Here is a 22,167-nt window from a genome sequence, read left to right on the forward strand (position 1 = left end):
AAGGTCCTTGTGTTTTGTGCTTTTGAATACCCAAATTGTCTGGATTCTTCTAAAATAACTAATGTCTTGAGAGCCTGCAAGAGCTGGGCACTTTACATATATTATTTAATCCTCACAGTGGTTCCATTATCCTCATTTTACAGATGAGGAAATGGAGGCTCAGGAGAGGTTAAGTGAATTGCCCAGATCACACAGCAAGTAAATGGCTGAGCTATTCAACCAATGATAACCAAACACAGCACTTTAAATGCATAACTAACACAACAATTTATAATGTGATTTCATGTACATTTCCTCATTTCATTCTCAAAACCACTTAGAAATTCAAAGAAGCTGGAACGTAAAACAGCTGGGCAGAGTGTGCTTCTGAACCCAGGGCATTCACATTTCAAAAACCACAGATGCAGGGTTATTCCCCGGCCAGCACACTTCATTCTGGGCCTGCCCAGAAGTCCTTACCTAGTGGACTGGTACCTGAGTAGGTCTCCTTGACTTTCCCAAACCCTTTCTTCCCACCCTCCATTCCTTCACACACTTTGCCCACCCCTCACTCTCAAGGAGTGAGATTTATGCAAAATCCAGCCTTAATGCATAAGAACCTGCTTCCTGGGGAGATACCTGGTGGGGGGCACCATACTGTTCTTTCTATACTAACTTGTATTACCTATTAGAAAAAATTTTTTTTTAAATTTTTATCGATAAAACCAAACAATGTACAAACATGAACATTCTTAACATATGAACATTCCAGACTTGGTGTGCAATCAATGGCTCACAATAGCATCACATAGTTGTATATTCATCACCATGATCATTTCTTAGAACATTTGCATCATATCAGAAAAAGAAAAAGTAAGAAGAAACTCATACATACCATACCCCTTACCCCTCCCTCTCATTGACCTCTAGTATTTCCCTCTACCCAATTTATTTTAGCATTTATTCCCCCTATTATTCATTTATTTTTAATCCATATTTTTTACTCATCTGTCCATACCATAGATGAAAGAAGCATCAAACACAAGGTTTTTACAATCACGCAGTCACATTGTGAAAGCTATATCATTATATAATCATCTTCAAGAAACATGGCTACTGGAACACAGCTCTACAGTTTGAGGCACTTCCCTCCAGCCTGTCTAATACACCTTAAACTAAAAAGGGATTAGCTATATAATGTGCAAGAATAACCTCTAAGATAACCTCTGGACTCTGTTTGAAGTCTCTCAGCCACTGACACTTTATTTTGTCTCATTTCTCTCTTCCCCCTTTTGGATGAGAAGGTTTTCTCAATCCCTTGATGCTGAGTCCCAGCTTATTCTAGGATTTCTGTCCCACATTGCCAGGGAGGTTTACACCCCTGGGAGTCACATCCCACATAGAGAGGGGGAGGGCAGTGAGTTGCTTGGTGTGTTGTTTGACAGGCCACATTTGAGCAACAAAAGAGGTTCAATGGGGGTGACTCTTAGGCCTAATTTTAAGTAAGCTTAGCCTGTCCTTTGTGAGGATAAGTTTCATATGAACAAACTCCAAGATTGAGGGCTTGACCTATTGATTTGGTTGTTCCCACTGCTTGTGAGAATATGAGGAATTCTCCAAATGGGGAAGTTGAATTTTCCCCCTTTCTTGCCATTCCCCAAGGGGACTTTGAAGATACTTCTTTATTCACTGTTCAAATCACTCTGGAATTTATCGGGGCATCACTCTGGACAAACCTACAAAACCTCAAGCCCTATTCAAGGTTCCATGTACTTTTGATGTTCAATTAAACTATCCATGTAAGTTATATTAGGAAATGCACTAGTCAAAATATAAATTTTGCACCAAATAAACATTTTTTGCTTTAGGCTCACGTAAGTTAAAGTTTTAAAATATGGGGTGGGAGATTCCAAACAGAGTCAAGAGGTTATCCTGAAAGTTATTCTTACGCGTTAAGTAGATATCACCTTGTTATTCAAGATGTAATGGAGAGGCTGGAGGGAACTGCCTAAAAATGTAGAGCTGTGTTCCAGTAGCCATGTTTCTTGAAGATGATTGTATAATAATATAGCATTCACAATGTGACTGTGTGATTGTGAAAACCTTGTGTCTGATGCTCCTTTTATCTACCTTGTCAACAGACGAGTAGAACATATGGAATAAATATAAATACTGGGAATAAATGTTAAAATAAATTTAGTTTGATGTGTTAATGATCAATGAAAGGGTGGGGTCAGGGGTATGGTATGTATAATTTTTTTTTCTGTTTTTGTTTTATTTCTTTTTCTGAATAGATGCAAATGTTCCAAGAAATGATCATGATCATGAATATGCAACTATGTGATGATATTGTGAATTACTGATTATATATTAGAACGGAATGATCAAAATAGGAATGTTTGCATTTATTTGGTGTTTTTTTGGTATTAAAAAAAATAAAAACAAAACAAGCAAACAAATAAAAAATATGGGGTGGGCCCCTGTGGCTCAGCAGGCAGAGTTCTCGCCAGCCATACCAGAGACCCGGGTTTGATTCCTGGTGCCTGCCCATGCAAAAAAAAGAAGAAGAAGAAGAAGAAAAGAAAAAGTTCTAAAATATGAATTATCATCTACAGAAAAAAAATTTTTAACAATGAAAATCTGCTTCTGCCAATATCGCAGTGAGTGAAGCCAGGAAGAAACAGTATAATGTGCCCCACAGGTTAACCAAAACTACCAGGGTTTATGGGATTGTGCAACTAAGACCCTTCTCCCATTAGCACAAGTAATCAAGAACTTCTTTAACAATGTTCCCTTATTCAGTGGTTTAGGGGCAGGCGGGACATCCTGTGACCAGCTGGCAGTACTCCCAAATCCCACCTCTCAGGGCCTCTGCTCCCAACCCCCAAGATAGAGGAATCTGTTCTGAGTTTACCAGCCAAGTGGGGACCTTGGAAAATGTGTAATGGAAATAGTGACACACTACAGCCTTCAAGTTGACCCTGCAGTTCCCAAACCACAGAGCCCCAGGGCGGATCTCAGCTTCTAAACTGGGTTTTGATCCTTTCCTGCCTGGGCCCCATGTGAATAAAATGTGATGTGGTTCTCATAGCACTGGCTCCTCTACTCCCTGCCAGAGGCAGGAAACCAGACCCATTTCCCCATTTGAAACTTGGAGCTTTTTTGCCCCCTTCACTCCTTTAGGAATGACAAGTTTTCCTTTACTCATTCACTTAGCAGATACTTGCCAAACACCTACTCCTTGCTGGGCTGTTCCAGGAGGTAGGTTGCAATGGCCCTGCTTTGGGGAAGTTCATATTCTAGCAGATACTAGTTAAAGGCCTGAGCCCCAGAGCCTCAGCCTTAGGCTTCTGGCCTCAGTTTCTTCACTTGTAAGTGGCATTAAAGGATGTTACTGGCTGGAAAGTGGATGGGAAGAGAAAGAACTTAACTAGGAGACAAGCGACTTTGGTATATTTCTGGTTTTGCTTCTAAAAGCAAAGCAACTTAGGTTCCTGGGTCTCATTTTTCCACCTTTAAAATATCATGGTCCTACTGTATGAAACCAAAGACAGGTTTATTACATCTAGAACCTAAATTTTCTGTAACACACAAAATAAATCAACCTGTCTGGATAGCTCATTTAAACAACTCAAACACACAGAGACCATAGTGGGAGCAAGACCTTGTAATTCTGTATAGTTTAAGGTAGTACCCGGGACATCTAGGCTATGGTAGCCCGATAATTAAAAAGTATTGGTAGAATAAGTACACCGAACCTTGAATAGGGCATGAGATTTTGTAGGTTTGTCCAGGTTAGTGTGATGCCCTGATAAATCTTGGAGTGATCTGAACAGTGAATAAAGAAGTATTTGCAAAGTCCCCTTGGGGGAATGGGGAGAGAGGGGGGAAATTCAACTTCCCCATTTGTAGAATTCCTGATATTCTTGCAAGCAGTGGGAACAACCAATTCAATAGGCCAAGCCCTCAATCTTGGAATTTGTTCCTATGAAACATATCCCCACAAAGGATAGGCTAAGCCTACTTAAAATTAGGCCTAAGAGTCAGAGAACCTCTCTCTCTTTTTTTTTTTTTTCCACATGGGCAGGCACCGGGAAACCCGGGTCCCCTGGCATGGCAGGCAAGCATTCTTGCCTGCTGAGTCACCGTGGCCCCAGAGAACCTCTTTTGTTGCTCAAATGTGGCTTCTCTCTCTCAGCCAACACCTCAAGCAAACTCATTGCCCTCCCCATCTCTACGTGGGACATGACTCCCAGGGGTGTAAACCTCCCTGGCAATGTGGGACAGAAATTCTAGAATGAGCTGGGACTCAGCATCAAGGGATTGAAAAAACCTTCTCAACCATAAGGGGGAAGAGAGAGATGAGACAAAATAAAGTGTCAGTGGCTGAGAGATTTAAAATAGAGTCAAGAAGTTATCCTGGAGGTTATTCTTCTGCATTATATAGATATCCCCTTTTTATGGTTATTAGAATGGCTAGAGGGAAGTACCTGAAACTATAGTGTGTGTTCTGGTAGCCACGTTTCTTGAAGACGATTGTATAATGATATAGCTTTCGCAATGTGACTATGTGATTGTGGAAAATTATATATATATTGGTAGAGTCCCTTGAGGGTACGAAGGAAAAAAAAACAAAGAAACTATTAAACTTTCCCAACTGGGAAAACCCAGGTACCCTCTCAACTGTTGGGGATTCCCAAGAAAATACGCCAAGTCCTTGATTTTGAGGCTTGGCCTTATGAACTTATTTCTGTTTTTAAGAAGCTAAGACAACCTGTAATGAGGTCTAAGAGTTGCTTCCAGGAAACCTTTTGTTGCTCAAATGTGGCCTTGCTCTAAGCCAAACTCTGCAAGGAAAATCATCCTATGTGGATATGACATTTGGGGGTCAAATATCTCCCTGACAAAGTGGGGCATGACTCCTGGGGATGAATGGCCCTGGTACCCTGGGGATCCACAATGCCTTCCTGATCAAAAGGGGGAAAAGACGTGTAATAAAATAAGACCTCAGTGGCCAAGAGAGATCAAATGGAGTCAAGAGGCTATTCTGGAGGCTACTCTTATGCAAGCTTCAGTTAGATATGCTAATTACCATGGTTTGCTAACCCCCAATGATCATTCTTGTTGACTCTTAAGAATACCTAGGGCTGAAACTGACTCTATAACAAGTTTCCAGAGGGTTCTTAGACCAGATAAATCCTGAAACCCAGAGGGACCCAGTCTCTCCAAGATTATCACCTAGTTACATTCCACTGTCCTTTAGTGTGGACACCCCTTCTCAACATGAAAAAGTCAGAACAGGCACTGCCTAAAGATCCCTATAGATTGGGAGAAGGCTCAAAGGAGAAGGAGGACTTATGACAGGGATAATAGGATTTAACAAATGAGTATGACTGCTGAATCACTATACTGACATTTCTTTTAGCCTCCAGTATTTTGGAGAAGTTAGAAGGAAAAATCTGAAATAGTGAAATGGTAACCCATAACAAACTGAAATCTGTTCTGTAACTACTTGTTAAAGCATACTTTGAAAATTATTGCTTTTTCTTTTCTTTGTATATATGTCATATTTCACAATAAAAATATTAACCAAAAAAAAATCATGGTCCCATGTACCTCCTGCTCCCCCCAAAAAAGTTGTGAACAAAATTCCCTGTGATATACATTATCACATTATCTGCCTCTGTGTGTGTGTGTATATATGTATAGGTATAGAAATACATATATGAGAGAGAAACATTAAAAAAAAGAAAGGAGAAGAAAAGCAGCTCTGTGCCCTCTAAATAGAATACAAAATAATTAGAATATACCAGGTTGAGCTTATAGAACTTAAAATTTAAAACCTTAAAAAAATAAAAAAAAGATCATAGTTGCTCTACCTGTGGACGATTTTGCCATCAAAGACAGGGCTGCAGGCTGGATGGTGAAGTAACATATGTAGAAGGAAAGTATAATGTTCAATCTCCATAAAGAATGGGTGATGACAAAAGCAGGGAGTCATCCCTGACAGATGCATCCATGAATTTTTAGGAAAATAATACCTAATGGATATTTGATTATGTGTGTATGGTGTTAACAGCATTTTAAACCTTTCACTGAAGTCTTAATATGCTACAAAAGAGTGCACTATCAAAAGTGTAACAAGTCCATGCACCAATTGAATATACCTGTGTATTCAGCATCTAGATCAAGAACAGAACATGGCTAGCTCCCTAGAAATTCCCCTCTAGCTCACTACCCTCCCTTCAGGGCAACCAGTATCCTGTCTTTCTAACAACAGAAATTAGTTTTGCCTGTTTTTTATTATATAACTGTCAACCTAATTTTTGTGATAGCCATCTCTCAAGGTAATTACAGATTGCTCATTCTCGTTGCTGCATAATGCACCATTGTGTGAATATAACATAATTTATCCTTTGTAGAGTTGATGGCCATTTGGGTAGTTTCCAGTTTTTTGGCTATTACAAATAGTGCTGCTATAAGCAAGTATTTTATGGAACTTTTATTTGTACACTTTCTGTGGAATTTCTGTTCTCATAGCGTATTCCTAGGTTCAGCTTTAGGAGATAATTGCCAAACAGTTTTCCAGACTGATTTGGACCACTTGTACTAGCAGCTAATAAGAGTTTTAATACTTTAATCAGCATGTACAGTGATGTCTCCTGCATTATTTGTTAACATGTTCTTTATTCATATTTCAGTGATGTCTTCTGCATTATTTAACATTATTTGTTAATGTTCTTTATTCATATTTTCGCATACTTACAGGGCCTTCACATTATCATTTTAAGTATATCTATAGAGGTAACATGATAATGCGGGAATGGAGACGTTCAACACCCCTCAGTCCAAGCAGGTAATGAAAACAATTCAAGCAGGTAATGAAAACAATTCAAGCAGCTGAGCAGGACAGTGCCTGCCCTGATAAACAAACGTTACTCAGAAGTAGCTGCCACCTGAAAACAGGAGCCCAAAACGAGCAAAAGCTTTTGATTTTTAAAAGAGAAACCAAACATTTGGAATTTTAAATCTTGTCAATTAACTCCTGTTTTTGGGAATATACGTTCTGGCCAAACAAAACTTGTCTATGGACCAAATGCCCAGCCCTCAAGTTTTCAACCTCTGGACTAGGCATTTAGTACCGGCTTGAGGGTGGTTTTTTTTTTTTTTTCAATTTAAAGTTCATTTCTTCTCTGGACAAAAAAAGGAAAATAAAAGCCTAATCTTTTAAAATTGTGATGGCTTCATTCAAGAGTAGGGACACGCTCACAGTTCAAAGTACCCTCGGATCTTCTTAGTATGGCGGTCTTCCTTTGTTTTGCAGGCACTCTCTCTACTGAAAGCATTCAGGGAGTTTTAGGTTTCCTACCAGGTGGGGAGATTCCTATGCATACAAGATTTTTAGAAAATCCTTTGGATGGGGTCCTGCTGGAATGCAAGGGATAAATAGAAAATGGCCCATTAGGGTCTTTCTAACCCGAGAAGTCCAGGACCTCCAAAGCATTTAGAACGCCTCTAAAAGTCACGACTCAAAAGTGTCTGGCTGGTCCGAAGAATCTTGCAGTAATTTTGGAGAAGAACCTGGAAAGGGGCATCAGCATCCCATGATACACTAGACCAAGGCCTTGGCAGAGAGCACCTCCTGGACTCCTTTGGACTGCCCCGGGGTACTCAGGTATGGTGTGTCTTCACGGCGCCTTTCGAAGCCCGCTCAAGTTGAGGCGCGCCTGCTGAAGACTCGGGACCTGAGAACCATGCTGAAGGAATGACTGTCCGCAGGCGGGTTAGCGCCCACCTCCGGTCCGGTCCAGTGTCTGCGCGAATGGGTCCCGCAGGCGCAGCACCTCCGCCGCGTCCGGGGCCGCCCGGGAGCGCGCGCGGACCCGACGGCGGAAAGTTGGCCGCTCGCGCCGCCGCCGGCTAGCTTCAGGACTCCCCCCCAACCCACCCGAGCGCCACGTGCCGAGCGCCCCCAGCTCCCAGGCCGCGGCTGGACGCTCCCGCCCCCACGGCGGCGCGCAGTGCGCAGGCGCCTCCCCGCGGGTCCGGGCGGCCCGAGCGGCTTCATCCTCGGCTGGAGACTGAGGCTAAGGCGAAGGCGGCGGCTGCGAAGCCGGAGGAGGACAGACGAGGGTGGCGGCGAAGGCGATGGCTACGCAGGGCACATGAGGCGGCCGCCGGCGGGACGGGCCGAGGCCCGGCGGAGGAGGCGGCTTCGGGGGAACCTACTGCTCGGTGAGGAGCGGCCGCGAGGCTGGCTGAGGAGAAGCGGGCAGGGGCGGGGGAGAGAGGCGGGGCCCGAAGGGGAGGCGGGAGAACTTGTGGGGAGCCCGAAGGGGGGTCGAGGAGGACGGGGGTCCGGGGAGGAGTGCGACCGGGGTTTCGGGGAAGGCAAAGGGGCGCTGTCGAGGGGTTCCCGCCGAGCCCGGAGGGGCGTCGCCGCCCGCGTCCCGCCGCCGCCGCCCCCGGCTCGCCTTCCCTCTTTGTCCCCAGGCGCGCGGTCCCCAAATTGGAAGGAAAACGGCTCGGGGGCGGGCCCGGGCCCGGTCCGCGGTGGCCGCGGTAGCCGCGGCAGTGCGGGAACCCGTGGCGGGCCGGGCGGGAGCCTGGAGGACCCTCGGCGCGCACTTCGGCGGCGCTCCGGCGTGCTCGCAACTCCTCGGGGCGGTTAGGGGCGCAGGGACGCGCCGGGGCGGTCCCTCGCCGCCTGGTCGCTTCGCAGGCTGGTCTTTGTCTCCCCGATACTCGGCCCCTGACATCTCCGTGCGGTGAGCAGGTTTGTTTTACTCTTTCTTGTAGCATCTCCCTGCCGGAACTTCCTCCTCCCATGAATGTTTTAGAGAAGATACAGTTCTAGGGCTATAAGAGGGAAAGTATACGAGGGTGAGGAAACTAGGGTAGCTGCCTTTTAGCACGTTTTCTTTATTTAAAATGAGCCCCTTTCCCCTTTTGTGAAACTTTGCATGGCTTTCCCCCCGCCTCCCCCGCCTTCGGTCTCCAGATTCAAAAATCTGGAGGCGCTAACGCTGATTGTAGTGGTTGTGTGGTCCTCGGTTGCGTTTGAGGCTTTGAGTTGGAAAGATTTATGTGAATGTGTGGTTTAGAGTTGGTTTTATTTTTTAATAGTTTTGCGATTGATTACAAGATTTGGATTACTTGTACTTTCTGAAGTGGGCGAATTTGATTTTATCATTTAAAGGAATTCTTGTTCATTAAGAACTGAAGATGCACAGATTTTATTGAGCTAACGCTTTATTTTGTTAGTATGAACACTATACATTGTGGAATAAAATAAATCAAGTTAGAATAAGTCGTTTTTTATAAAAACGCGAAAAATGAACGTAATTTCAGGGCGCCTGACCGAAAATATTGTGAATTGTGGTTAAATACGCTGATTTATTTTTAGAATTTAGCCTAGAGTTGTATATTGCAGTTGCTTAGGATTTCTTTAGTGCTAAGTAAAAGCAGAATTAAGGAAATATTAACTGACTCTTCTGGGTAAAAGTTAAAAGGCTCAGGCAAACGAATATGTGTCTTAGTTTTCGCCCGATCTTTGTAAGAAGAGTTATAGTTGAAGGGCATTTTGAAGAAAATACGTAGAAGTTATATGGAAATTCACCTTTTAAAATTTATTCTAATTGGTAATGGTTAATACTTGTTTTTAACCATTACTATTTTTTCCCAAAAGATTGCAAGCATTTTTTGCCAGAGCATTTTTTCACTTTTTAACTTTGTTTTAGGTTTGAGTTTAGAATTCATTTTCTAATTGTTCTAGGTAATCACCACAATTCTCTTAAAAAGAAGCAAAAGACCCAGTAACTTTCTGTTATTCAGTTCATGGAGGTGGAATTGAGTTTCAGCCTTTAATCCAAAGGATTTTTAAAGTTAGCTTATCTCCAGCATAGCAATTTTACTTTTAAGTGCTGTTAAATCCTTAATTATTATTATTTTTTTTGCATGGGCAGGCATCGGGAAGCTAACCCAGGTCTCCCGCGTGGCAGGCGAGAACTCTGCCTGCTGAACTACCATGGCCCGCCCAATTAATTTTTGATAATATCATATTTGTATAAATTAACCAAAGGAAAGGGATGCAGGGTTGTCTCTGATTACCACCCCCCTACTCCAGTTAGTTCCAGGCTCACTTATTCAATAATTTGTATTCTAAAATACAAGATATATAATTAAAATCGAGTCCATCATTCTCTTAATAAGTACATAGTGTTGTTCTGTGCCCAATTTAGGGGAAGTGATGAGTTCCAAGAACTTTTTGAAACATATTCTGAAGATTGTTGTTTCTATTTGAAGTTTGTTCACAATTCACAATTAATAAGATCTGTCACCCTCCTTCCCCTCCCTCTTCTTTTAATGAATCTGGATAGTTAAGTTGCACTGGGTGTATAATTACTTAACATTTTTTAGTTCATGCTTTTCTTATAGTATAGAAAAAGTGTACTATTTCTATAGATGTCAAAATGCTATAGATGTGCTATTTCTATAGATGTCAAAAACATCTACTGATGAAAATTTAGACAAAGAAAAGATAGTGATTACTCTGCTTTTGAAAACCATTCCTTTGAAACTAGGTATGAGAAAATAGTTTTTGGCTTATATCCTTAACCTGAAATTTAGATAAAGAAAACAGTTCTGAGCTATTAATATCAGCTAAGTGTCAACAGCTGTTTTCAAAACATGCTGCAACTAACAAATTCTTCATTTAGCTTGTGAAGGAAGTAAGGATCTTTTCAATTATGTTGTCTTACTCTCTTAGTCTGAGCACTATTGTTTTCCACAGCTCAAGAATGAATGACCAGTTAGTCAGTACTGGCGTATATCCTTGACAATAAGCATTTATGATTCAGACCTGTGGAATGTGTGTGGCCCAAAGGGTTTTTCCCAAGACAAGGACAAGACCTCTGTTGCAGATAACTCTTTTACTTCTAAAGAAATGTGTTCTGTGGAATGAGCAGAGCGCTCACTTAAAGCTTGTTCTGGGCTGTGTTGGTGTAGTAACAATACAATTTGGACCAAAGAGTTCTGGTGCTCATTTATTCATGTTCAGTGACCTTTTTTTTTTTGTGAGCGCTTCCATGTATGGCAATCACTGAACTAGTTATATGCTGAAGATACAAAGGTGAATACCACATATTTTTTTCTCTCACAATGGTCATAGTTTTAACATGCTAAAGGTTTAGCCATCTGAAAACTATCTAAAATCTTTGAAACAGAAATCTTATAATTCCTGTGTAAATTTTAATTTTTTCACTCCCTATAGAAATGAAATAAATGTCACATATCCCTATTCTTATCCTCTAATCTCTAAATTATATTCAAATCTCAAATAGTTATAAAGGTTATTTGCAGCTACATCTTTGGAGGATTTATCAGTTTAACTGAATTTACTTTTACACAACTTAGTTGTAAAATTCCTTTTGGAAATATTCAGAGTAAAGTGGAGCTGGGCCTTGTCCCTTTTTAAGGTATTCCCTTTGATTCATTCTTGGATCTAGAATTCCTGATAGCACATCCAGAGTTAGTGTTTATTGGGATTCAGAACTTTTCTTCCTTAGACACTCTTCCCTCGGGTTCTAAACTTCATTCCTCCTTCTTTTGCAAGATCAGCAGATTGTGAGTTATTTATAAGTAAAAGTGAAAGGGTTTGATACATTGAGGGACATGGGTAAAGATGAAACACCCTGGACTTATTGATTGCAAGTCTTCAAAATGGAGACAAGAGAGCCTTGTTGCATGCCATAAAATGGCTATTTAATTCAAACATAAAAGATAATTTCCCTTCATTCCCATCTCTCCAGATACTTTTCGAAGTCTGAATTTAATTTCTCCACATTCTTACATAGCTTTATCTTGTGTAGATTAGCTACTACTTGAATTCAGTGGGTACAAGACTCTGTCCCTCAAGATGCTTCTCTTACCAAGAATTTTACAATTTGAGAAACCCCCTATGAGAAAAACAAATTCTCATGAGCTCAGTGAACATTAGATTCATTTCTGAGAGCTGTTTTTTTAAAGACAAATAAAGTCACCTTTATTTTGCATGAGGATCATTTAATTCTATTTCTCACATTTAAAAAAATTTTTGTTAATAAAACCAATCAACATACAATATGAACATTCTTTTTTTTCAACACATAGTTGTATATTCATCATCATGATCGTTTCTTAGAACATTTGCATCAATTCAGAAAAAGAAATAAAAAGAAAACAGAAAAAAATTCATACATACCATACCCCTTACCCCTCCCTTTCATTGATCACTAACATTTCAATCTACTCAATTTATTTTAACATTTGTTCCCCCTATTATTTATTTATTTTTAATCCTATGTTTTACTCATCTGTCCATAAGGTAGATAAAAGAAGCATCAGACACAAGGTTTTCACAATCACACAAATTTTGAAAGTTTTATCATTATACAATCATCGTCAAGAAACGTGGCTACTGGAACACAGCTCTACATTTTCAGGCAGTTACCTCCAATCTCTCTGTTATGCCTTAACTAAAAAGGTGGTATCTGTTTAATGCGTAAGAATAACCTCCAGGATAACCTCTCGACTCTGTTCGGAATCTCTCAGCCAGGAGAGCTGGTTTTGATAAAAGGAAGAATGAGAGAGCAAATATATTAGGCATTTGATGATAGTATGGAAATTGCTGACATATACCACATATCAGGCATTTTTTCTAAGTGCTTTACATGAACTCTAATTCATGTAATTCTTTGACAGCCTTAGGGGGTAATTTTTTTTTCCATTTTTTTATTTTGTTTTGTTTTTGTACGGTGAGGCACCTGGAATCAAATCTGGATCTCCGGCATGGCAGTCTAGAATTCTGTCATTGAGCCACAGTTGCACCGCCCATAAATATTTTAATAATCCACATTTTGCAGGTAGAGAAACTGATTCACAGAAATTATGCACAACCAAATCTTTAATTGACGGTCTTTCTCAAGTCTTGGTTTTTAATCTTCTGACTCTAATCTTATCCATTCTGTGGCTTCAGTTACCATCGACATTTTAAAGAATCCCAAATTTCTATCTCTAGATCAGACTCCTTTTCTGAACATAGCTCCTGCTCAATATTTCCATTAAGATACTCAGAAGCACTTCATATTAAATTATCATCCTGAAAACGCTTGGGTCCAAACCTAAACCTTCATTGTTCCCTGTCTAAACAAGTGGCTGCATCAATTACGTATTAAGGCCAGACTCTTGAGGGTACTCCCCACTTTCAGTCTTCCCATCGTAGTCTAGGCCAAGTCTTCCTCAGACTATCATCATTTCTAAGGAGGCTTTACTCATTCATTCTTTTTAAAAATGTATCATGGCCTAGAGCTATCCTTTTAAACACAAATTTAATCATGTCATTTTTGTGAATTTCTATCGCCTTTTCTTTAAAGCCCTGAATAAATCAGGAGCAGTGTCCATCTTTGATATCCAAATATTTCTGATAACTAGCATATAGTTCTTTTATGTATTCAATTTTTTGTGACTACTCTTTTCCTTTTTATTTGTAGTTGCTATTTGTCATGAATTACTTCTGACAAAGCTTTTGTGCTTCTGACTAGAAACCTCATTATTGTATGTGTTTTTCTGCTTTATTGATCCCATATACCAGTACTGTGCTAGGTCCTTAGGAAATGCTTATTGAACTAAACTTACTAATAGCCATGGCCTGACCAATTTTCAGCGGTTTTAATAGCCCCCAAATACAATGGTTACCTTTAGTATAATATACACAGTAATGATGAGTCTCACCTTCCAGGAAAATGAGTATTGCTAGACTTAAAGCAGTATCAAGCAGAATAAAGAAATGAAAGATTAGATTTTTTTTTTTTTTTGCTTTGACATACTGTATTTTTTTTTTCCTCATTTGTGGAGCAATGGTTAGTCTAGTTAATGTTCTGAGAAACTGGGGACATATGCATTTATACATTAAGGCTGAAGTTGGTAGTTTTGTAATGGAGTATTTCATTTCATTGACTTTTTTTTTTTTCTGGTATGCTGTATATTTCCTTCTTTTTCCATGTGAGTATCCCATTATTGCAGCACCATTTGTTGAGTTTTTGTTTGTTTTTTCTTTCTTTTGTTTGCTTGTTTGTTTTAGGGAAGTGTGGGGGCCAGGAATCAAACCCAAGTCTCCTGCATGGCAAGCAAGAATTGTACCACTGAATTACCCTTGTATCCCTCATTTCATTGACTTTTTTTTTTTAATAATTAAAAATTTTTTTAAAAATATGACAACAAAGAAACACAAACATTCTCAACATATGATCATTCCATACTACATACATAATCAGAAATTCACACTATCATCGCATAGTTGCATATTCATCATCATGATCATTTCTTGGAATATTTGCATCTATTCAGAAAAAAAATTTATACATACCATACCCCATACCCCTTACCCCTCCCTTTCATTGATCACTAGCATTTCAAACTAAATTTATTTTAACATTTGTTCCCCCATTATTTATTTTTATTCCATATGTTTTATTCGTCTGTTGACAAGGTAGATGAAAGGAGCATCAGACACAAGGTTTTCACAATCGCACAGTCACATTGTGAAAGCTATTATCATTATACAATCATCTTCAAGAAACATGCTAGCCCTTATCTTAAGTTTCACTTACGGCACTAATCGTTTAGGAATCTGTGAAATCCTTAGTGTGTGTTTGGAAAATTTGTGTGATGAAGCTGTATTTTTTCAAGGTCATGATTTTTAGGGTTATAATATCAGAAGTGTTAGTTCTTAGCATCTCTTTTTAAAAGACCTAATTAACTATCCTGTCTAGATTTGTATAGGAAGTGTTTAAGTGAGAGAGGGACCACATTCCCTTTCTGAAAGGGAATTTGTTCTTTGGGTCTCTTAACTCATATAGCTTGCTCTGACTCACATTCCTATTGAGGAGTAGATGTTCCTGCTATCCAGAGTGAAAGCTTTAAATTATAGGTTGGGCAGTTCAAACAGAAGTAGACTTCTCAGATTCATTTGGAAAGGAAAACTTTCTTCTGGGTTTGGGAAAATTATTAGAAATTAAGGGGAGGAGGAGTGTGTCTCAATTTATTAATTGAGTTGTTTGTCTGAAGCTATTGTATCCATTCATACTCAGAATTCAGAAAAGAGGATGAAAAAATATGCTTAATGATTTGAAGTATATCCTGGGAGGAAAATTATATGCACAGCTTGCAATGCATTCAACCGGGAGAATTTATCTTGGTTACCAGTTAATTATGCTTACCAGTTGAATGAGGAATTCAAAGCAGCCTTAGCGTTTGAACTCCATGTAGAATATTATTAATAGTTAAAAGCTTTATTTCCTACCACATTTTGGGGGGGGGGGCTGGGAAAATTACTGTTTCTTTGCTTCAGTGATTTGAAAGTATATCAACATAGTTTATTTCTTTTTTTTTTTTTCTTCAACATAGTTTCTTGAGATAGAAAGGAAAGTGAAATTAGGAGATCAGTGCTCAGAATAGTGGCCTCAAAATAGCAGGTTATTTTGATTTTTAAAAATCCATCTAGGGGGCTGGCCACAGTGACTCAGCAGGCATAGTTGTCGCCTGCCATGCTGGAGACCCGGATTCGATTCACAGTGCCTGCCTGTGCAAAAAAAAAGTAGAAATCCATCTAGGGCCATATATTAATACTGTTTCTCTGGGGAGATAGAATCTTTTGAGTTTGTACTGAATCTCATAGGCATACTCTTAGTGCAACAGAATTTTTTGATGTGGAAAGAAGTGAAACTATGATTGGAACAGGAAATATGAGTTTTTTAACTTTTTCACATGTTGTATTAGTTAGGGTTCTCTAGAGAAACAGAATCAACAGGGAACACTTGCAAATATAAAATTTATAAAAGTGTCTCATGTGACTGCAGGAACGCAGAGTCCAAAATCCACAGGGTAGGCTGTGAAGCCGACGACTCCGGTGGAGGATCTGGATGAACTCCACAGGAGAGGCTCACTAGCCGAAGCAGGAATGGGACCTGTCTCCTCTGAGTCCTCCTTAAAAGGCTTCCCATGATTAGATTTAGCATCACTAATTGTAGAAGACACTCCCCTTTGGCTGATTACAAATGGAATCAGCTGTGGATGCAGCTGATGTGATCATGACCTAATCCTATGAAATGTCCTCATTGCAACAGACAGGCCAGCACTTGCCCAGTCAGATAAACAGGTACCACAACTTGGCCAAGTTGACACATGTCCTTAACCATGACACATGTCAAGTAAACATTTAAGGGGGAATTTATCCATCTGTCTATCTATTTTTTTTATTTATTTTGGCATGGGTAGGCTCTGGGAATTGAACCCGGGTCTCTGGCATGGCAGGCGAAAATTTTGCCACTGAGCCACCATTGCCCCACCCTCAAGTAAACATAGAATTCACTTGTAGTGGAGGCTAAGGTTTTCTGTTTTTTTTTTTTTTTAAGTTTTTGATAGCTGCTTTAATAATCGATTTCTAAAATAAAAGTAACTTCCTAAATACACGCTGTCAGACACTCAATGACAAGTAGGAACAATGGCAACAGCCGTGTAATTCAAGGGAATATTGGGAATGTTAATTATCTGTTTGCTCTGGAGCCGTTTTGTAGTAGATCTCTAAGGATATGAGAAGAGCAGCATTGTGATATTAAGCTACTAGATAAGAAATGATGTCAGAGCACTATCATCCCTTGATATAGATGAGAAGGTGATAGTACAGTCATTACTGGTATGTCCAGCCTAGGAATTTTTGCCTTTAGCTATATGATAGTTCTTGTAGATATCTAAGACTTAGATTTTGGCTCCTGAAGTTGGGACATTTGTTATTGATCTTTGGATTATATCACTGAACAGCAATTTCTTCTTCATTTTTCCTTTTTTTAGTTAAAAACACAGTCTGCAACATTATAGATAAAATGTGAAGTAAGGTTTTAAAAGTTTATAAATTAAGAATTACCTTCTAGCCTCACTAACCTATATTTTACTCTAAAGTAGAATTTTATGTAAGTTTTGTCTTGGACCCCTGTATCCAAAGTTTTAGTCACTGAACCAAAGGTTCTATGAGAGAGTTTCATAGTATAAATAACAAGAGCTTAGCTATAGCAAGGCTTGGATATAATATTTACTTTTCTGTTGTACATCCATTATTTAATTAAGCCTTTATGAATGTGTGCCAATATGATGACTTTTATACACAACCTACTTTTTAAATTTCTGTCAGGGCTTTTGTTGATGTTTTAGTAAAGCTTCACCATTATTTTAAACTTTGTTTTAGAAGGTAATGAAAAGCATATAGAAGACAGGAGAAACCTATTAATGTTGGTGTGTGTTTTTATTCAGATATATTACATTGTGCATTGTTTTTTTTAAATCACTTTACAAATAAATATTTTCCCACATAATGAAATGTTCTTTTGAAAAGGTTTTATTCAGCTTACAAGATATTTGGCTCGGTGTTGTTTAACTATTTTTTTCCTCTTGGTTCCAATGTAAAAAAATAACAAAGAGATAAGTAGGGTGGTAAATTGATACAGCCACTTTGGAAAAATACTAGTCTACGAAATCTGCCATATGCGCACATATACCATATGATCTCCCATTCTGCTTCTAGGCATTCAACAGAAGTACCTGTATATGTTCACCAGAAGATGTATATGGAATGTTCCTAGCAGCATTTTAATAGCCTCAAACTGGAAACTGCTCATGCCCATCAGTGTTAGAATGGACAAATTGTGGTGTAGTCACACAATGACAATATCATAAAGCACGGAGAATGAACAGACTATAGCTAAATGCAACAAGATAGGTGACCCTCAACAGATGTTGAGCAGAAGAAGCCAGATGCAAGGGTATCATCTTTAATTCCAACATAAGATAGTCCATATATTAAATCCATTTTATATTATTTAATTTATATAACATTCAAAAACAAATTAAACCAGTGGTTCTCAGTGGGGGTGGGTGGGGTGATTTTTGTCTCCCAAGAAACATTTGGCAATGTCTGGAGATATTCTGGTTGTTAAACAGCTGGAAATGAGATGCTACTGGCATCTAGTGGGTAGGGGCCAGGGATGCTGCAAAACATCCTGCAGTGCATAGGAAAATCCGCCTTAATAAAGAATTATCCAAAATGTCAAGTGCCAAGGTTGGCCATGAGTTAGACTAATCTGTGCTGTTAGAAGTCAGGATGGTGATTTCCCTTCAGTAATAAGGGGCATGATAGTGGCTCTGGGTGGCTGGTAATTTTTTGTCTTGATCTCTATGCTGGTTACATAGGTGTGTTGAGTTTGTGAAAATTCATTGAGTGGTACACTTATATTTGTATATTTTTCTGTATGTGTCTATACTTTAACAAAAATTTGTCAAAAAGTCAGATTTCAGATAAAATGCAGATTGAAAACTTCTTTCAAAAGATATGACAATGTTAAGAATGTTCATGTTTGTATGTAGTTTGATTTTATCAATTAAAGAAAAAAAAAGATATGACAAGCTGTTAACATTCCCAGAGCTAGAGCTAGTAAGCAATAGCCTTCTTTAGGTGATTCCTGTGTTCTCCATTTGCTCCAAGCCCTGTTCTCCTATTTTTGGTTACTTCTGTCACTTCACTAGTCTCAAGACATTGAAGCTTTTTAAAAACAGCTGTATTGAGATAATAATTCACACACCATACAGTTCACCAATTGACAGTGTACAGTGGAATTTTTTGAGTATATTCACAGAGTTGTGCAACTATCACCATAATCTAATTTTAGAACATTTTTAACTTCCACATGAAAAAGAAATCCCACACCCACTGGCAGTCACTCCCCATTTCCCTCTCTCCCTCCCAGGTCTAGGCAACCACTATATAATTGTCTCTATATAGTTATAAATGTTTGAATTTTGTGATCTGTCTTCTAAAACAGATTAAAATAAAAGATTTATAATGGTTTTACAAAATTCCACCATAGAGGTTATATAACAAATTATTAAAAATTATGATTTTGTTGGGCATTTGTTTAGGATAGATTCCTAGATAAGGAATTCCTGATCAAAGTTCATAAACATTTTGTGAAGTTCTTGTTAAATCCTGCCAAGATAATTTCCATAAAGGTTGTGCTTTTAGTGTATGATTTTGGAAATTTTATATTATAAACCTAGTTGTGTTGGAAATATTAAACATTTGGGTTTTTTAAATTTTTTTATTTTTTTATCACAGTTGTATATTCATCATCATGATCATTTCTTAAAACATTTGTATCAATTCAGAAAAAGACATAAAAAGAAAACAGAAAAAAATTCATACATATATACCATACATACCCCTGACCCCTCCCTTTCATTGATCACTAGCATTTCAATCTACTCAATTTATTTTAACATTTGTTCCCCCTGTTATTTATTTTTAATCCATATGTTTTATTCATCTGTCCATAAGGTAGATAAAAGAAGCATCAGACACAAAGTTTTCACAATCACACAGTCACATTGTGAAAGCTATATCATTAAACAATCATCTTCAAGAAACATGGCTACTGGAACACAGCTCTACATTTTCGGGCGGTTCCCTCCAGCCTCTCTGTTACACCTTAACTAAAAAGGTGATATCTATTTAATGCATAAGAATAAACTCCAGGATAGCCTCTTGACTCTGTTTGGAATCTCTCAGCCATTGACACTTTATTTTGTCTCATTTCTCTCTTCCTCCTTTTGGTTGAGAAGGTTTTCTCAGTCCCTTGGTGCTGAGTCCCAGCTCATTCTAAGATTCCTGTCCCACGTTGCCAGGAAGGTCCACACTGCTGGGAGTCATCACCCACATAGAGAGGGGGAGGGCAGTGAATTTGCTTGTCTTGTTGGCTGAGAGAGAGAGAGGCCACATCTGAGCAACAAAAGAGGTTCTCTTGGGGGTGACTCTGAGACCTAATTTTAAGTAGGCTTAGCTTGTCCTTTGTGGGGTTAAGTTTCATATGAACAAACCCCAAGGTTGGGGGCTCAGCCTGTTGCTTTGGTTGTCCCCACTGCTTGTGAGAATATCAAGAATTCTCCACTTGGGGAAGTTGAATTTTCCCCCTTTCTTGCCATTCCCCCAAGGTGACTTTGCAAATACTTTTTTATTCACTGTTCAAATCCTTCTGGGATTTATCAAGGCATCACTCTGGACAAACCTACAAAATCTCATGCCTTACTCAGGGTTCCATGTACTTTACTGTGTTCAATTAAGCTGTCCACATAAGTTATATTAGGAAATGCACTAGTTGAAATATAAATTTTGAACCAAATAAACATTTTTTACTTTAATCTCACACATAAGTTAAAGTTTTAAAATACTAATATTATCTATTTTCAACACCCTGCATTATTGACATTCCTTTGTTCTTCCTCACGCAGAACATTTTTAAATTTGTACATTTAGTCACTATCATTATATACTGTAGACAACATTCTTACCATGTGATCATTCTCTTCTTGATACATAATAACTCACAATATCATCACATAGTTGTACCAATACCATCCTTTTTGCATGAAGGCAATATTATTTTTGATACATTGTAAATGATTGCATTATCCCAGGTTCCCTTATATCTCTCCAGCTGGTTCCTGAAGGTTCTTACATGCAAATATAATGTGTTTTTTGCCAGCATAAATTGACAGTTCAGTCCACAATGGTTCTTTTTGTTTCCTTGTTGGTTGATAGAGCCAAGGTTTCAAAATGTTTTTCTCCATTAGGTTTTACAATTTGATTCACAGCTAATTATGTTTTGTGAGGCTCAAGTATTTTCCATAGCCAGGAGCTCTTATGAAAACAAGTTGTTTTCATGTTTGTAACAAACATAAATTACTGTTTACTAATTAGCTGCTATAATGCTTTTGCTTAGAAACTGTCACTAGCTAGTTATTAAACATCTATTACCACTCATGCAGAATTAACTTCCACTTAAAATGTTAAACAATACTTCATTGTAAACCTTTTAATTGATTCCTTGTCTCTGCATCATTGAGGGGTGTGTCACTAGTGGGATTCTTTTTTTTGTTGTTCTTTCTTATTAATTTTTTAAAAAATATAACAACAAATAAACGCAAACATTCTTAGCTTATGATCATTCCGTTTTACATATATAATCAGTAATTCACAATGTCATCACATAGTTGCATATTCATCATCATGATCCTTTCTCAGAACATTTGCATCAATTCAGAAAAAGAAAACAAAAATTCATACACACCATACCTCTTACCCCTCCCTTTCATTGATCACTAGCATTTAGATCTAAATTTATTTTAACATTTGTTCCCCCTATTATTTATTTTTATTCCATATGTTTTCTTCGTCTGTTGACAAGGTAGATAAAAGAAGCATCAGACACAAGGTTTTCACAATCACACAGTCACATTGTGAAAGCTGTGTCATTATACAATCATCTTCAAGAAACATGGGCTAGCAGAATTCTTAATGGTTGCTCGCATCATGATCTGGGCTGCCCAAATAGTTAATACTTAGCTTCAGAATCGTGTTGAGTCGACTTTGAAATTTTTTAGTTTAGCCCAAACACAAATTTTCAAGGGTGACTGGAGAATGTTTTGAAACTTGACATGTTGTCACTGCTTTTACTCTACTTCCTTCCTGTCTCTAGAGTTCCACCTAATTTGTTGGTTGGTGTATGAATCTGACTCTGCCTGAGGAAATTTTCATCAAATGTTAGAGATGGGGAAGGGACCGTAGAAATCTAATCTGATATTCTCTATTGTACAAATGAAAAACTGGAAAGAAATAACTTATTCCTGAATGTCTGCATCAGATCTGGGATTCTGATAGGATTCTGATAGATTCTACTCTTGGCTCCTATTCCAGTGTTTGCTCTTTCTGTTTCACAGAATCAAGATTGTGAATCACTCTTCTGGAATGTTAATTTTAGTTCACCCTAGATTTTTTTCTTGTTTAGGAAAAAAATTAAGATGAAAAATATGGCTTTGCCAAGTCTATCCAGAGTCTCACTAGGGAGAAGGACTCTGGGATATGCATGAGTCTGCGATTCTTCCTGAAGACTTTCTCTCCTTAACCTGACCACTTTAAGCATGTCAGTTATACCTCAGTAAAGTTGTTTTAAAAGGGAAAAAAAATATATGATCTACCTATTGTAGTTTTTTTTGTTTGTTTACTTAATTAGGAGATTAAAACTTGGCTCTGACCCATTTGGACTTTGT

At 38.6% G+C, this 22,167-nt stretch overlaps 1 protein-coding gene across 5 annotated transcripts in view; it reads left to right on the forward strand.

Moving 5' to 3' along the window:
* Positions 1-22,167, forward strand: part of GJC1 (gap junction protein gamma 1) — a 66,909-nt gene that overhangs the window by 6,069 nt on the left and 38,673 nt on the right. For 2 of the 5 annotated variants that reach the window (XM_077164129.1, XM_077164133.1), the window contains exon 1: positions 8,024-8,214. The exons of 1 other annotated variant lie outside the window; for it this stretch is intronic. The gene's annotated coding sequence lies outside the window, so the exon portion shown is untranslated. Of the gene's footprint in view, positions 1-8,023; positions 8,215-8,666; positions 8,756-22,167 lie in introns of those variants that run through there. 2 more of the 5 variants (XM_077164131.1, XM_077164132.1) reach the window with 2 other exon arrangements.

This window comes from Tamandua tetradactyla, chromosome 6 (assembly GCF_023851605.1).
Source record: "Tamandua tetradactyla isolate mTamTet1 chromosome 6, mTamTet1.pri, whole genome shotgun sequence".
In the NCBI taxonomy this organism is placed as follows: Eukaryota; Metazoa; Chordata; class Mammalia; order Pilosa; family Myrmecophagidae; genus Tamandua; species Tamandua tetradactyla.